The following is a 17032-nucleotide window of genomic DNA, read 5'->3' as shown; positions in this document are numbered from 1 at the left end:
TATCCTAAAGCAGTGGTCCCCAGCATTTTTGGCACCAGGGACCGGTTTCATGGAAGACAATTTTCCATGGACCGGAGTGTGTGTGTGTTGGGGGGGGAGCGGTTAGGATGGTTCAAGTACATTACATTCAAGGTCACCTCCTGCTGTGCGGCCGGTTCCTAACAGGCCAGGACTGGGACCAGTATGGGTCTACAGCCCAGAGGTTGGGAGCCCCAGTCTTAAAGAAACAGCTTTCAAGTGTCTTTCTGCAGTTTTTCAGAAGCACAAGATAGGTTTGGAATAGGAATAAACTCTAGTTGTTAAGAACCAACACCCTTAAGGGATTGAGAGAAAAGTTTACAACATAATGTAGTTTACAAAGAAGGTTTCTGCTAGAACAGTTTTTAAAAAGTATTTTTGAATACCGTTCAAACTTTTTCCCCAATAAGTCTATGACCAATTTGTTTCTGCTTCAATAAATCTTTGGAAAACAAAAGAAAAGAAAAGCCAGACCAAGCCAAACTTTTAAGAAAACTTTTAAGCCCTGGCTGGCATAGCTCAGTGGATTGAGCGCGGGCTGCGAACCAAAGTATCACAGGATCGATTCCCAGTCAGGGTACATGCCTGGGTTGCAGGCCATGACCCCCAGCAACCCCACATTGATGTTTCTCTCTCTTTCTCCCTCCCTTCCCTCTCTAAAAATAAATAAAATAAAATCTTAAAAAAATGAGAAAACTTTTAACAGAAACCCACCAATGTAAGAAGACATGCCCCAGTCTGTGGCCATACCACCCTAAGCATGCCCAATATTGCCTGACCTAGGAAGCTCTTCCTGTGTGTATGTTATACTTCAACAAAAGTTAAGGGTAAAAAGAAAAACCCTTCTGATTTGTTTACATTTAGTATATATGTTTTTTGGCAATATTTTCAGATCATTTTAAAAGTTTTGTTTCATTTTTTTCACTCACTGCTTTGTAATTTCTATATTTTTCAGCCATTATCCTCCTGCACAAAACTTACAAGGAAGCATGCAACCTCATTAGAAATAAGAAAATAAAAAATTAAACAATGATAAAAGACTTGTTCCAATAGTCAAGGCGTAGAATGCCAGAGTACTCAAAACAGGTTCATTTTTCAGAATCCCTTCATTTGAAATAACTACCTAGACTTCTTTTTAGCACCCAGGACATCCAAGTTTTACCAATATATTTTCTGCAGTTATAAAAATATAAAAATGTAAATTCTTAACACGATAGAAATGCATAGCATGTCATAACAGTGGTTGTTGATTAGAAAGCATGAGAGACCAAAAAAAAAAGGCAAATGCATAATCCCATCATGGTTAATGATATTCTGAGGCAGACTATCACACAAATGATGGGATTTTTTTTTTCCTTCTTGTCTCACGCCAGGTTCACATTTCGCTAAGTGCAGATGAGATACCAACCCAGCGGCACTTCAAGCTTGTAATACAATCCTTTATGGCATGAAAAGGGAACATATATTTATTTGTCACCTTTCTGTACCTTCTGTCCTCTTTCTGCACGCCGACCTCTGCAGTCAGCACGGCTCTGCCCTATCGGATGCCGCTCCTTTCACCTGCCAGAACCACGCTGACACATTGAAGCTGAATAGCAGGTGATGCGTTCCATTTTCGGCACCTGCCTGGCCAGGGGTTTGGCTTTAATCTTCTATGGCATCATGTGTTTCTATGGATTCGAAGGAGACAAAGACGGAGCTTTTCCATAATTGTACCCTGCCACTATTGTGACCATGTGCTGTTCACAAGTGGTAAGCAAAGGCTGGCCAACCCCACGTGGTGACTCGGACCCCAGCGGAGCTCTTGCATTCTCCCTTGAAGAAGGAAAATTTGTGACACTTAGGATTGATTTCCTCTAAATCGAGGGAACACAGGGGAGGATGGAGTTTTTCAATATTTCCTGAGGGGGAAAAATAAAGTAAGAACATTTGGGGACAGTATATGTTAGATCAGGGATCCTGTGAATCTGATACCTTGAATTTCTTTTGTATTTTTAAAAATCAAACTATCATTTACATGCCATAAAAGCCCAGATTTGAAATATATAGCTGGATGAGCTTTGATGCCATTGTAACCACTATGCCAATCAAGTTATGAGCATTCCCATCACCTTAGAAAGTTCCTTTGCAGCCCCTTCCACTCAATCCCCCACCAGAGGCAACCATTTTCTGACCGTTACTGTCAGAGCTCAGTGGAAATGTACAGTACTTCGTGTGTGCCTTAGCCTCCTTTGACTCAACAAAGTGTCTTGGAGATTCATATATGTCAACGAGTGTATCGGTGGCTCATTCTTTTTACTGTTGAGTATTCTTTAATTTTATGACTATATGCCAATGTACTTATCCATGTACCTGTTGATGGGCATTTGGATTATTTCCAGTGTTGGGCTGTTATGAATGAATTACCATGGACATTCTTTTATGGTCTGTTTAATGTACACATGTCCTATTTCACATTCAACATACAAGTACCATTTCTGGATCATAGGATAGGTCCAGATTTCACTTTATAAGAAACTGGCATACTGCTTCCCAAAGGGGTCGTACCATTTTATCTCCTCACTACATCCTCGCAATACTTGGCATTTTGCATCTTAGCCATTGTAAAGCTCCAGTGTTATCTCACTGTCGATACTGAATTATGACCTTCAAAATCCAGGGAGCCAGGAAGCTGGAAGCGAAGTAAGTGGCAGCCTAAACCCTTCCCATTCAACCTGGATGTGGGTCCAGATCTGCGGCCACACTCACCTGCCGTTCAGTCTGGGTCACCATGGACTTGACATTTCATAAACAAAAGAGGCTTTGGGGCAAGCCAAGGTCATACCATATTCAGTAGAATGGAGATAGCCTCCATCTGTAACCCCCTCTTCTCCCCCAAACCTCCACACAAATAGTCAACCGCATCTGTGATGTGTAACTGACAAATACCCAGATGGAACCTGATTGAAATCTCAGTTTCAGAGTATTACTTATAACAGCAAAATACAAGTTCAAATTCACTGCAAAAATTAAACCCATGTGCCTATTACCCCAGGAAAAGTGAAAAGATCATTTGGAAACCCCAAAAGGCTGTGATCCCCAAACTACAGTCATTCACCAAGTCCCTTAACCAGCCGGTACACTTGCAGCCTCATCTATCAAATGGGTGTGCCAAATCCGGGGGTCAGAGGTATTTAATGAGAACTGATTACGTGTGAAAAATACCCAAACTTCCTTGAAAAAGATTTCCTAGAAAAAAAAAGCCTTTTTTTTTTTTACTTCCCAACTATGCTTTGATTGACGCTTAAAGGAGAATAAAAATAATAATAAAAATCAAAGACAAGAGACCATGGCTTTGCTCTTCTCTATTTTCCCTTTTGTCCTTTACACCCAACTATTTCTGGAGCCTACAGCTAATAATAAATGATGCGCATTGACTAACCTTCCTCACTTCCCCCGAGCGAGGACACAGAGCTACTCTATTTAGGATAACATCTCCTTTGCCGAACACATCCCAAAGCTTCCTGGAGTTAAATAATAAGTAATGGAAGAGAGATAGCAGGAGAGAAATTAAGAGGTGAAGAAAGAGGCACAGCACTCTTTCTTCAGCTGAGATTTGACAAGCCTGGGTAACTAGGGCCGCTGTACACAGCACACTGGGGAGAGAAGAGCCATGCTTCAAGGATGTTGCTGTCGTAGCACATCGCAGAAGCCGTCCTCGGCTGAGCAGACGATGCTACGGGAGCACAGCCCACCTGCCTAACCCCGTGCACACAGAAGCAGCCATGATCCACCAGCTACCTGTCCCCAGAGTCCACTACATGTCCAAGCTGCACGTTGTGAGAGCTATGGGCATCGTTCTATGGGCCTAGTGACCTTTTTTTATACTGGAGAACTTAGGAAGAGAAGCATGGAAATCATTCGGAGTGTTCCCTAAATACTTTCAGCTCTCCACCTTCCAGGCACATGGTGAGGCGGCATTTCTCTGTCCCCTTTGAAGGCAGAGTACATCATTTTCTTTGGCCAGTGCCAGGCAAGCAGGAGTGACATATGTCACTTCCCAGTGGAAGCTTCAAGAGCCAGTGTGCAAATTTGCCATGTTTCTGTCCCACTGCTCTGGTGACCATTGGAGTATGATGAGGCCTCTATCAGTCTGGATCTCTAGGCGACATTCATGAATGGGGCGTCTTCTGGATGCACAAGGACAGCTGGTATAAGCAAGACCCTGTGCTGGCTGTCATGACCCCAAGAGTGGGTATCTCCTTCAATTTGTGTGCTAGGCACTTCACTTGCCTCGCTGGCCCTGAGCAAGAATTAAGCTCTTTTTGTGTTAAGATACTGAGATTTGGGGGGAGGGGAGTACTTGTCCATGCAGCGCTCTGTAGCCCATTCTGACTGGTGGCACCTGCCTGTCTGGGAGTGGGAAGAGGAGCACAGACAGACTCCAGCCTTGGGCCTGAGCTTTCCATGATGCGGACGCTCCAACTCTAGAATCCCTTTCATTTTTGTTCATACGGAAGCCATGACATCTGGGAAAATAAAATCATACTAAGTAATCAAATTCAATGAATTGACAGATCTTCCTGTAGGTGAGGGCATGGCCAGAAGAATAAAAAAATGAGCAAGTTAACAAGATGATCAGGGATTGTCCCAGGGTAAGGTGATTGTATACAAATGGCAAGTAAAAAGGGAAACAGGCCGGTCAAGATTTGGATCAAATGCCCACTCTGCTCTTCTCGGGGCCCATTAAAAGTAGTAAAATTCTACCCTGGCTGGTGTGGCTCAGTGGATTGAGCACAGGCCTGCGAACCAATGGGTCACTGGTTCAATTCCCAGTCAGGGCACATGCCTGGGTTGCGGGCCAGGTCCCCAGTAGGGGGCGTGCAAGAGGGAACCACACATGGATGTTTCTTACCCTCTCTCCCTCCCTTCCCCCTCTCTAAAAAAATAAGTAAAATCTTTTAAATTTTTTTAAAATAAAAAGGTGGTAAAATTCCATTTATAATGTTCACATGGATCTGCCACAAATTTACCTGCTGGGGTCAAATCAAGTTCTTTGTGTACATAGCCCGTAATACTCTTTATTGCCGTAGATACCGGCTTAAGAGTATTCCATTTGTCTTCAAAATAATGACCTCGTTGAGCACCATGTGGTCCAGAGTTGGATTCTTTGGGCTCACAGAACCGTGATGAGCTTTCAGACCTTTTCTCAAAAATCAAACTAACTTCCGCTTGCTGCAAACCTTTAGATCCCACCTATAATTAGGATGACTGGCATATCCTGCAGCCTGAGGCTGGAAGACCGCTCGGGTGCTTGGAGAGTGGGCCTAATAAAGCCAAGACCGAGCTCAAGCCCAGGTGGGCCAGTTAGCTTCACACAGAGAAAATCCTTCACAGCCACAGACTACGCCCACCTTTGGGGTCTCAAGACAAATCCTGTCAAATTAGCCGCAAAGGAGGCTGGATGAGCATGCCGATTGTTCTCCACAACCCATTATTGCTAATGGAAAAATAAATCCTAACACTCTTCTTATTGGTTACATCGTCTCTCCGGGGTCCTGCTGACTAACACGCTTTCTTTCAGATGTGCTCTTGGCAAAAAAAATTACTACTTTCTAACTGAATAAATACCCACAAAGGAGCTTCCTCTCGGCATGGGTCCCAAACACCTTTTTTTTTTTTTAACTGTTATGCCAATTGAGCCCTTTCTCCTGAGTTCTGAACCCAGTAGGCCCTGTCCTGCAGGGCCCCATCTTTCAGACACCCCAGGACTCACACGGTTCAGTGAAAACCCAGGCCATTCCCTCCTCCTCACCTGCTTGGCCTCCTGCATTGCCAGTCTCGAGCATGGTGAATCGGAGCCTGAAATTTGGGAATCCTAGATTCCTCTCTTTCCCCCATCACCCACCCCCATCTTCAAAGCCTATGGACTTTCCACCTTGATCACAGTTGCACCCCACCCTTCCTCCTCGTTTCCCTTGCCCCTGTCCCACTCCATGCCCCGTCTTCTCACCCTGGATCGCTACAGACGTCTCTCCTCTGCAGTCTTATGCCCCACTAGTCTACCACTCACTCGGGCCAAAGTCATCTGTCAGAGGCCAAAATCTGATTTTGACACTCCCCAGTTTTCCAAAGTCCCAAGTGCCCCATTGGGGAGCGAGTAAATCCCGGAGCTGGGCCCCTGGACTTCCACATTTCTCGGGAATACCTAGGTGTAGGGAAAACAGAGTCAGTCAGGCTCCCTCTCCCGGATTGTCCGGGCGACTGTGCCCTTGGCAGTGTTCAGGTGGCCTTGAGTAAGGGCCTGCGTGTGTAGAATGAAGCTCTATTATATAACTGAAGGTCAGTATTGGTATCACATACTTAGTATGTAAGGGAGTCGGGACTTCCTGTGGCACAACACGTGACTTGCGGTGTGCGTGGATCGCCCCACCCCGGAATACCCCCATGTTACACATCCCGATGGCTCCATGAATTTCTTCAGTCTGCCCAAAATCCGCTGTGAACTTGCCTGGCCTTGAATGGCTGCAAGACACTCGAGTTCCCCCTTGCATTCACACATCATCCATCACGAACTGCTTGTACTTTTCTGTTCGTGCCGCACAGGTTCACACCTCCGTGCTTTCTCGCACGTGGGGTCACTAACTGACCTTCAAGTTCTGCCTGGGAAATCTCTACTCCTCTTCTCCTTCATCCCTGCCCTTCCTTTGTGGACCTGTTGCGCTGGCAAAACTCTGTGACCCTGTGTTTCAGGGATCTGCTGCTGCTGCAAATCAACCCCTTCTGCAAAGCATAATGGTTTAAGACAACCACCGTTTTATTACTGGTCATAATTCTGTGGGTGAGCTGCTTCAGCTCAGCGGTTATTCTGCTCTTGGTGAGGTCAGCTGTGGCTGCGGTCACCTGGAATGTCTCAAATGGCTCACCCGCGTGGCTGGCAGTTGGTGTTGGCTATTGTCTGGGAACTGGGCCTCTTTTCACTTCCTTCGTGTGGTTTGCTTTGCTCACAGCTTGGTGGCTGGATTCAGAGGGGCAATTACAAGAGTGAAGTTTCTGAGTGGAAGGAAGAAAATTTCCAGCTGCTTCAGTGGCGGGGATGGGTCTGGCAGTCCCAACCGGTCGGAATGAGGGCTATTGCCCCAGCCTGAGGGAAGGCAGCCTGCCTCCAGGACTCCCCACCTAGCCTGAGGGTGGAAACCTACCAAACTCTCAGTCTCCAGCCCCAAAAGTCACAACCGTAGCCTGCTCTCCGGGGATCCAAGGCGAATTCTACAATCCAAGATCCGAGAACTTCTCTGTGGGTCGCTGCCCAGGCCCACATGGGGAAGAGCGCGCGCAGCTGTCGCCCAGTTCTAACTTAGAGGTATTCGTCGCCAGCCAGGTGGACTCCCAGGGCCCCTGGGATGGGTGTTCGGGGCAGCTCCCGGGCATCTTTTGCAGCCGGCCACCCCTCCCCCTTCCCCACGGGCTTTTGCATACGACGCATGTCAGGCCGCTTCTCGCGGAATCACAAGGGCGGGATAAAGGGTTAGGCGCCCGCAGAGCTGAGGCTGGAGCCGGGACAGCGGGACTGTCCCACCGCGCCCCACCCCCCGCCCGCCCCGGGAAGGGCAGCGGCACGGCACGAGGGAGCTGGCGAGCGAGGGGCGCATGAAAGGCGACAGGAGAGGTACGCAGGGCTTTCCTCGAAGGTGAGTGTGTCCCGAGAGCGCCTGGCGCGCAACTTCGGGGCTCACTCCTCAGGGCATCTGCGCACGGTTTCCCGACCCACAGCGGGGCACGCTGGGCCCCATGAAGGCCACGGATAAACAGCATCTGTTGGACGCCAGGCCTGGAGCCAGGTCTTACACTAGGTCTCTGTGGCAGGATGGCATTGGCTGGATTTCTGTGTCCCCACCTGACTGAGTTGCCATCCATTGAGCTGGCCATGGAGAGCAACCATTACTGTCACTCGCAGAAGGGTCCTGGCAGTCACTGTGACACCAAGAAGGAGCAGGCCTGTCGCCAGCTCTGTGTGGCCTCTGCCATCTGCCTGATGTTCATGATTGGGGAAAATATTTGGATGGTACCTAACACATAGCTTGGCAACCATGACGGATGCAGCCCATCCACTCACTGGCTTTGCCAGCATGCTCATCAGCCTCTTCTCTGTCTGGATGTCCTCCCACCAGCCACCAAGACCATGAAGTACAGCTGGCAGCGAGCTGAGATCCTGGGAGCCCTGCCTGCTCTCTGTGCTGTCCATCTGGGTCATGACTGGGCTACTGGGGTACCTGGCAGTGGAGCAGCTGATCTCTGGGGACTATGAGATGGAGGGGAGGACCATGCTGATAACAGTGGGCTGCGCTGTGGCGTGAACATCACAATGGGGTTGACTCTTCACCAGTCTGGCCAAGGGCATAGCCATGACACCAGCCAGCAGCAGGGGAACCCCAGTGTCTGAGCTGCCTTTATCCACGTGATAGGAGATTTGCTGCAGAGCTTGGGCATCCTGGTGGCGGCCTATATTTTATACTTCGAGCCACGGTATAAGTACGCAGACCTCATCTGCATCTTCCTCTTTTCCATCCTAGGCCTGGGGACAACCTCGACCATCCTGAGAGATGTGATCCTGGTGCTAATGGAAGGGACACCCAAGGGCGTGGACTTCATGGCTGTTCAGGATCTGCTACTGTCAGTGGAAGGGGTGCAAGCCTTGCACGACCTGAATATCTGGGCTCTGACTGCGGCTCAGCCTGTGCTCTCCGTCCATATCACCGTCTCTCAGAGCACAGGCATCCAGGCTGTGCTGAAGGCAGCCAGTGCCCACCTACAGGGGGAGCTCCACATTCTCAACATAACTGTCCAGATCAAGGACAACTCCGAGGACATGAAGGACTGTCAGGCGTGCCAGGGCCCCTCGGACTGACTGCCTGGCCAGGTGCCAACTGGAGCACAGACAGGGCCTGGAAATGGCAGGACCGAGGGTCCTCTAGCCCAGCCAGGACTCTGTTTACCTTGGCTGTTCTAAACTAGATCCCTCTCCTGATCTTAGCTCCACGTTCAGTGTGCGGGAGCCTTGTCCACGGCAGGAACGAGGCTCTTCCCCTGCCTCTCCCATCTGACTACAGCCAGCCCCGTGATGGCAACTCAGCCAGGGTAAAGCTAGCACAACCTGAGTCCTCAGGCTCCTGGGTCAGTTCCTGTTGGGGTGGCTGGGTTTGCACCTAACAACTCTCAGCCAGTGCCGTCTTACCACCAGCCTCAGGGAAAGGTGGTGAGGCACACCGAGGGATGCTGGAGGCAAGCCTGGCCTCCATGTCCCCTGCCCACAGGCCTCATTTCCCTTTTCCAATCTGTCTGGCCTTTGCCTTTCGGATCTGTAAAGAAGCCTGGGGATAGAGCCCCACCCCCTACCCCCGCCTCTAACAATGACCTGATTTAAGGAGGCCATGGGGTTTGGGGAGCTGTGACACAGGCTAGTGAGCCAGGACAAGTGGAATAGGGAAACTGAGACAGACTTAAATAGCCAGGCCATTTACGGCCATCTAGTAAATCACAAAATCCTATCCTCACCAGCCAAGGATGCTTAAGAGTAAATGCTTTACACCTCTCCCCAACCAGAGAGGAAATACGTAGCTTAAATCACCCTACTCAGAGAGATGGATAATAAAAATCCAGTTAGTGCCATTTGTACCAGCCATACCCATGGATGGATGAAGTCAAGGGGAATCAATCTCATTTTGGTGCATCAGCATAAAGCTAGTGAATATTCTATTGAGATCCTCCCCTAAGATCTCCCCTAAACTCCCAGCCTTTAAAGCCCTCTAGATGGCCCTGGCCCGGTGGCTCAGTTGGTTGGGGTGTCATCCTGTACACCAGAAGTTTGGGGGCCCAATTCCCAGCCAGGGCACATACCTAGGTTGTGGGTTTGGTCCAACTGATGTTTCTCTTTCACATAGATGTTTCTTTCTCTCCCTTCCTCTCTCTCTAAAATCGATAAACATATTTTTAAAATTTAAAAAACCCCTCAAGATGAAGAACCAGTGTGCCTATGCCTTCCCCTTCCCCTTCTTCCCCTGCCCGCCCCCGAGGTGTGTTATCTCTGCCTTTCTCCTAAGCTGCAAGGGCGATTCTACCTCTGTAACTTTCTAAATAAACTTTCTTCTACAATTTGAAAAAAAAGAAAGAAAGAATATGTCCTGCCCATCTATTTGGAAGTCTCAGAATGCCACTTCCACCGCATTCTATTGGTCAAGGCAGTCACTGGCCAGGAAAAATAAGTGCCAACTCTATAAATGAGAAGCCACATGCTCAAACAGGGAGGGGAGGGATTGTTGGGGCCGTCTCTGGAGACCAGCTACCATACCCCAGCTTGGTAGCTTGTTTGGTTTGTGTTCAGTCTATCCCCAAAATTCTAAAAGCCTCCTGAGGATAGCCAGTACGTTTTTGAATCCTGTATTTGCCCACAGTTCTTAGTACAGATCCTAGAACATGGTACTTAGATGCTTAACGCATGTTGGCTGACTCTAGCAATCCAATTAAATCCGATGAAATCTGGCCAACGTTTTTGAGCTCCTATTTTGTGCTACTCTATTTATTTTTATTTATTTTTAGAGAGGGAAAAGGAGGGAGAGATACATGAATGTGTGGTTGCCTCTCATGCGCCCCCTACTGGGGACCTGGCCTGCAACCCAGGCATGTGCCCTGACTGAGAATTGAACCAGTGACCCTTTGGTTCACAGGCCAACACCCAATGCACTGAGCCACACCAGCCAAGGCTACATAATAAAAATAAATAAATAACTAGGAGAGTGCCCTGGCCAGTGTGGCTCCATGGGTTGTGTCACCCCATGCACCGAAGGGTTGTAGGTTCGATTCCTGGTCAGGGCACACACCTGGGTTGCAGGTTTGATCCTCAGCCAGGGTGCCTGCGGGAGGCAGCCAATCGATGTTTCTCTCTCACATCAATGTTTCTCTCTTTCTGTCTCTCTCTCTCTCTCTCTCCCTCTCTCTTTCTTTCTCTCTCTCTCTCTCCCCCCACTTCCTCTCAATCTAAAAGCAATGGGGAAAAAACATCCTCAGGTAAGGAGGGGAAAAAACTAGGAGAAGTGGATAAAACTTGCATGGCAGAGGTTATTTTTCTCACTGAATACCATGTGTTTTTGCCTGCATCTCCCAGCTTCTGTTGAAGTTACTTTGGGCTGAAGTGCTACGACTTCTTCTCCAAGGCAATAAAGAATAAGTGGGAGGTCTCCAGGCTTCTCCTTTTCCTTCTGCGCAGTTGGAAGGGAAACGTTCTGAGATGATAAGACTGCACGACGAAACTGAGCCTGCGTCCGTAAGTGAGCCATTGGTGAAGAGCCGTGGAAGAGAGTCATCTCCCCTGCCTCAGACTGAAGTGAGCAAGGAATATATCTTGTCTGCAGCCATTGAGGTTTTTAGGTTTTGTTTGCTACTGTAGCCTAGCTTCCTGTGTCCTATTCCACCGAGTGTTCTCTAGGAAGGAATTGAATGTCACATCCTAAAAATTATTTATCCTCTATGTAGGAAAAAGAACCAGCAGATGCACTTTTAAAATACACTTTTTGGCTATCTGCAATTGAGGGTTATGCTTTCCTGCCTAGACCGCCAATAATTAAGAAGTGTCTAATCAGATAGTTAGCATCCACAGTCCCTTACCTACACAGAGTGGACTCACGTACGCAGTGCTGCGCAGAACAGCCTGCGAAAGCTGAAATCCTGGGCACTAGAAGGTGAACATGGGAGGACAAAGGCTACCGTGAAATAGACAGGTAATCCTCAAACCTTATGAAATCAACATCTTCCCCCCACTCAACTTTTTAACGGGGCTCCTAACAAGTAGAAAATGACTCTCCCTGCCTCCGCTTTTGTGCTCCTCGTTCTCATGGGCCTGCCAATTCAATGACAGGTAACCAAGGAGTCCCCCACCTAAGGAAACAAGGGCACCAGGGGCCAGACAAATCCACAGGCTAGACACCTGGAGCCTGAACCTTGGCTGGCAGCTCCACTGTGGCCATTATTCTGCTGCCTGAGACTGTCCTACATGAGGTACTTTGTTTCTTCTATCAGCTCCATTTCTTCTTTGGCCTGAAGGGACGCACAGCTGCATACTAGATTCTGGGCCCTCATGAATATCTTACACTGTGCGTTAGACTTGAGCCAAAGAATGCCTGTTCTTTGGAGTCAGTTCCTCTGAAGGGAGGAGTGTTTGCAGAAGGCCTAGCTGAGAATGGTCTTACCACACTCAGGGAGCAAAATCTATAAAACGGAAATAGATTTGCCTCTTAATTTTCTGCCCTGAGGAGAGGAAAGCAATAGATTTGCCTCTTAAGTTTCTGCCCTGAGGTGAGGTTAAATACCCCAACCTCACTCTCCCCTGCCCTAACATGTCCTGCCAGTGCCTCCCATTGGCTGAACCCCACCGGAAGCAGAGGCCACAGAGGCCGGTGGATGCAGTCCATAGAGGTCAGCCTCCAGGGCTAAGAGTAAGATGAAGAAGGACAGAGAACAGTACTGGAGAGGCAAATGGAGGATATCCGGCACACTGAATAATACTGAAAGGTTGCAAGTTTGAAGAAAATTAAATGGACATACAATGGACATGTTCAAGTTTAGAGGCCTTATCTTAGGCCCTCAAGGTAGCGATGCTCCTTTACACCCTGAAATCAGAACACAGAGGAAGTGGAGACGGGAAGGGGCATTCTCCTCTTCAGAATACAGTGTTTGTGGGTGTTCGAGGTGTCTCCTTAGCACCTAACCAAACAGGAACCAGCACAAAACTTTCCTACGGCCTTCGTGCTAACAATGCCTGTTGGTGGAGCCAACCAGAATGCATTAGTGCTTCCTTACCTCTGATCACCGGCGGGAAGGCAGAGCCTGTGGCCCAGTCCTGAATACCCCATACCCTCAGTATCTGTGGGTCCCCACAGCCCTTTCAGTGGTATGACTCAGGGAACACAAAAAGGCTGATGAAGGGTCCTTTCTCCTGGTTCTACAAGCTCATGCTTCTACCTCCTTCCAGGGTCCCTGTTACCCACATGGAGCATCTCAGCCCATCAGATTGCCCTGTGAGCCTGTCAGTCCTCCAGTCCTCAAATCACTGTTGACTGCTTTCCCAGCCTGGAAGCTCTCACTGTTCCCCTCATTCTCAGCTGCTTCTGGTTTTCTATGGGTCTTCACTGCTCACCTAGTTCTCCATCCTCTCTGACGTGCACTGGGCCAGCCTTGGCCCCACAGTGGCTACAGTGTTCTGCTGATGGGGTCCCTCCTGTGGCCTGCTCTCTGGATGCCCCCTTCCTCCGTGGGTTTGCACTGGTTCCCTGCTTTCCCAGAGTACCTCCTGTCTCCTTCTCCTCAGAGATGCTATCCTTTCTGGTCCCATCCGGTCAGGGAGTCTATGACTTTACTTCCCACATACTTTTCTGGAATCCCGTCTCTGGTGAACAGCCCATACACGTGTGTGATGCACTAAGGCAACTCCTGTAGGGTTCAAGTATATTCCCAGTGGGGCTACAAAAGGAATGATGGAGGATTATTAAAGATAAATAAAGTAAAATCATGACTATCGTGTAAAAGTAAAATAAATATGTGTCAAACATTCTATTTCACTCAATCATTAATGAGGACACCAGTGAGACGTCACAAACGGTTCAAAGAAAATTTCTAAGAGCCAGGCATTGACAAATGTGGAGATGGATGCACAGGTAGATGTAAAATGAGTCCAAAATAAGTTGCCTTCCGCTAGACACAATTCATTTGCATTCCTGTAGACAAGAATCATTTGCATTATTAGTTTTCCACAAATTACAGAGTTATACAATAACTGAAAATCAATGAAGACTGCTTTCAAAACGACACCCAGTACACTTTTTCTTTGCCAGATTTAAAGTCTTTCACAAGCCCTGGCTGGCATAGCTCAGTGGATTGAGCATGGGCTGTGAACCAAAGCATCGCAGGTTCAATTCCCAGTCAGGGCACATGCTTGGGTTGCAGGCCACGGCCCCCAGCAACCACACATTGATGTTTCTCTCTCTCTCTCTTTCTCCTTCCCTTCCCTCTCTAAAAAACAAATAAATAGAATCTTTTAAAAAATTAAAAAATAAAGTCTTTCGAGATTTTGCATGATGGGAGGAGGAAGGCCTCTCCTCTTTCCCATAGAAACTGTTGGAACTGTTGGAAACAGTGTCAAGGAGGTAGGAACAGAAATCTCTGCTCGTGGAGACCAATGGATACATGTTCTCCTTACCTCCAAACCTCACCAAATGCTACAGATGGAATGTCTGCTTTCCTCCCCCCACCCCAATTCATATGTTGCAACCCTACCTCCCAATATGATGGAATTTGGAGGCGAGACTTTTGGGGAGTGATTAAGTCATGAGAGGAGAGCCTCCATGAATGGGATTAGTGTCCTCATCAAAGAGACTCCGGAGAGCTCCCTTCCCCCTTTGGCCGTGTAAGGACACAGCAAGAATGCCCATCTGCAATGCAGAAGAGCATTACTCTCAGAACCCAATCATGCTGGGATCCTGATTGGGGCTTCCAGCCCCCAGAGCTGTGAGAAAGAAATGTCTGTTATTTATAAGCCACCCAGTCTGTGGTACTTTGTTCAGCAGCTTGAATGGACTGATAACAACCAAGGATGGATACAACTGCCTTTTAGAGCATTGTTACTCAGAGTGTGGTCTGCCATCACCTGAGAGCTTGTTTAGAGATTTAGATTTTTTGGCAGCAGTCCAAATCAGAACCTACATTTTAAGAAGTCCCAGGCATTTCATGTTTACGGATCAAAGGACTTAATTTTGTTAGCATACCAATCCTCCCCTGAATTACTGACAGTTTCAATGCAATCCCTATGAATATCCTAGCTACCTTTTTTGGAAGGACTTTGCAAGCTTATCCTAAAATTCATATGGAAATACAAGAGACCCAGAAGAGCCAAAATGATCTTGAAAAAAGAAGAATAAAGTTGGGTGACTCCTACTTCCCTATTTCAAACCTTACTACAAAGCTGTAGTAATCAAGACAGGGGTGGACTAGCATAGATATATAGATTTACAAAATAGAATTGGGAGTGCAGAAATAAACCAATATATCTATGGTCAATTGATTTTCGACAAATGTGCCAAGACCATCCAAATGGAGAAAGAATAGCCTTCTCAAGAAATGGTGCTGGAATAATTGGAGATCCGCATGCAAAAGAATTAAGTTGTATCCTATGTGTCCTCATATATAAAAATGAACTCAAAGTCACTCAGAGACCTAAATGTACCCAAATGTAAGAGCTAAAACTATAAAATTCTTAGTAGAAAACCAAGGTATAAATCTTTGACCTTGAAGCAAGCAAGTTTCTTGAGTATGACGTCAACACCTCAAATGATGAAATAAAAAACTGGTAAGTTCAACTTTTGATCATCATTAAGAACTTCTATGCTCCAAGGACACCATTAAGAAAGTGAAAAGACAGCCACAGACTCAGGGAAAGTATTTGCCAATCATAGATCTGATAAAGCTCTTGTATCCAGAATCTATGCAAGAACTCTTACAATTCAACAATAAAAAGACAGACAATTGTACTTAAAAATGGGCAAAGGATTTGAATAGACATTTCTCCAGAGAAGACATACACATGGTCAATAAGCACATACAAAGATGTTCAGCATCATTAGTCATTGAAGAAATGCAAATCACCCTGGCTGGCGTAGCTCAGTGGATTGAGCACGGGCTGTAACCCAAAGTGTGGCAGGTTCAATTCCCAGTCAGGGCACATGCCTGGGTTGCAGGCCACGCCCCCCAGCAACCGCACATTGATGTTTCTCCCTCTCTCTCTTTCTCCCTCCCTTCCTTGTCTAAAAATAAATAAATAAAATCTTTTAAAAAAAGAAATGCAAATCAAAACCACAATGTGATACCACCTTATATCCACTTAAGGTGACTAAAAACATTAAAAAAAAAAGGCAGTAGCCATGTTGGAACCCTCACACATGGCTAGTGGGGATGTGAAATGTTGGGGGTGTAAAATGGTACAGCCGCTTTGGAAAACATTATGGCACTTCCTCAAAATATTAGACAGAGTGATCATATGACCCAGCAATTCCATTCCTAGGTATATACCCAAGAGAACTGAAAACCTATGTCTATAGAAAAACCTCCAGCACAAGTGTTTATAGCAATATTATTCATAAAGCCACAAAACATCCCAAATGTCCATAAACTGATGAAAGAATAAAATGTAGTATAACCATGGAATGAAATGCTATTCAGCAACAAAAAGGATAAATATTAAAGACATTATGTTAAGTAAAGTCAGACACAAAAGGCCACATATGGTACGACTCTACCTATTTGAAATGTTCAGAACAGGCCAATCGGCAGAGACAAAATGCAGACCCATGGTTGCCCTGCTTGAGGGCAGTCGGATTGGGGAATGGACTGCTAATGGGTAAGGAACTGCATTTTCAAGGGATCAAAATGTTGGTCTTTTTAAAAAGATTTTATTTCTTTATTTTTTAGAGAGGGGAAGGGAGGGAGAGAGGCAGAGAAACATCAATGTGTGGTTGCCTCTTGCACGCCCCCTACTGGGGGCCTGGCCCGCAACGCAGGCATGTGCCCTAGTCCGGGAATCCAACCTGTGACCTTTAGATTCTGAGGCTGGCTCTCAGTCCACTGAGACACACCAGCCAAGGTGGAAATGCTCTGAAATGAGACTGTGGTGTTGCACAACTCCAAGAAAATACTAAAAAGCATGGAAATGTTCACTTGCAAGGGGTGAATTTTATAGTATATAAATCATATCTCAACAGCTGTTATTGTTTTAACGGTCACAAGACACTCTCGCGCTGGGTTGCTCCAGGTTACCTACGTCACACAGGCTCACGTGGAATTTAGAACACTGCGCCTCACCCCGCCCTCGTGTACGAGATTCTCATTTCATTCCTGAAACGCAGCTTTTAACGGACTCTATCTCTTGTCTCATCTCAGAGCCTTTTGGCTTTCCAGCTGCAACCTAACTTGAGTTGCCGGTGTTCGGCCACCT

At 47.1% G+C, this 17032-nt stretch overlaps 1 pseudogene; it reads left to right on the top strand.

The window, feature by feature from the left end:
- The first annotated feature begins 7754 nt into the window (after positions 1-7754).
- LOC114504504 lies at positions 7755-9192 on the top strand (annotated as a pseudogene).
- Positions 9193-17032: the final 7840 nt, after the last annotated feature.

The sequence above is a fragment of the Phyllostomus discolor genome, chromosome X, assembly GCF_004126475.2.
Source record: "Phyllostomus discolor isolate MPI-MPIP mPhyDis1 chromosome X, mPhyDis1.pri.v3, whole genome shotgun sequence".
NCBI lineage: Eukaryota > Metazoa > Chordata > Mammalia > Chiroptera > Phyllostomidae > Phyllostomus > Phyllostomus discolor.
The sequence above is the reverse complement of the archived record's forward strand: the minus strand, read 5'-3'. Positions and strand labels throughout refer to the sequence as shown.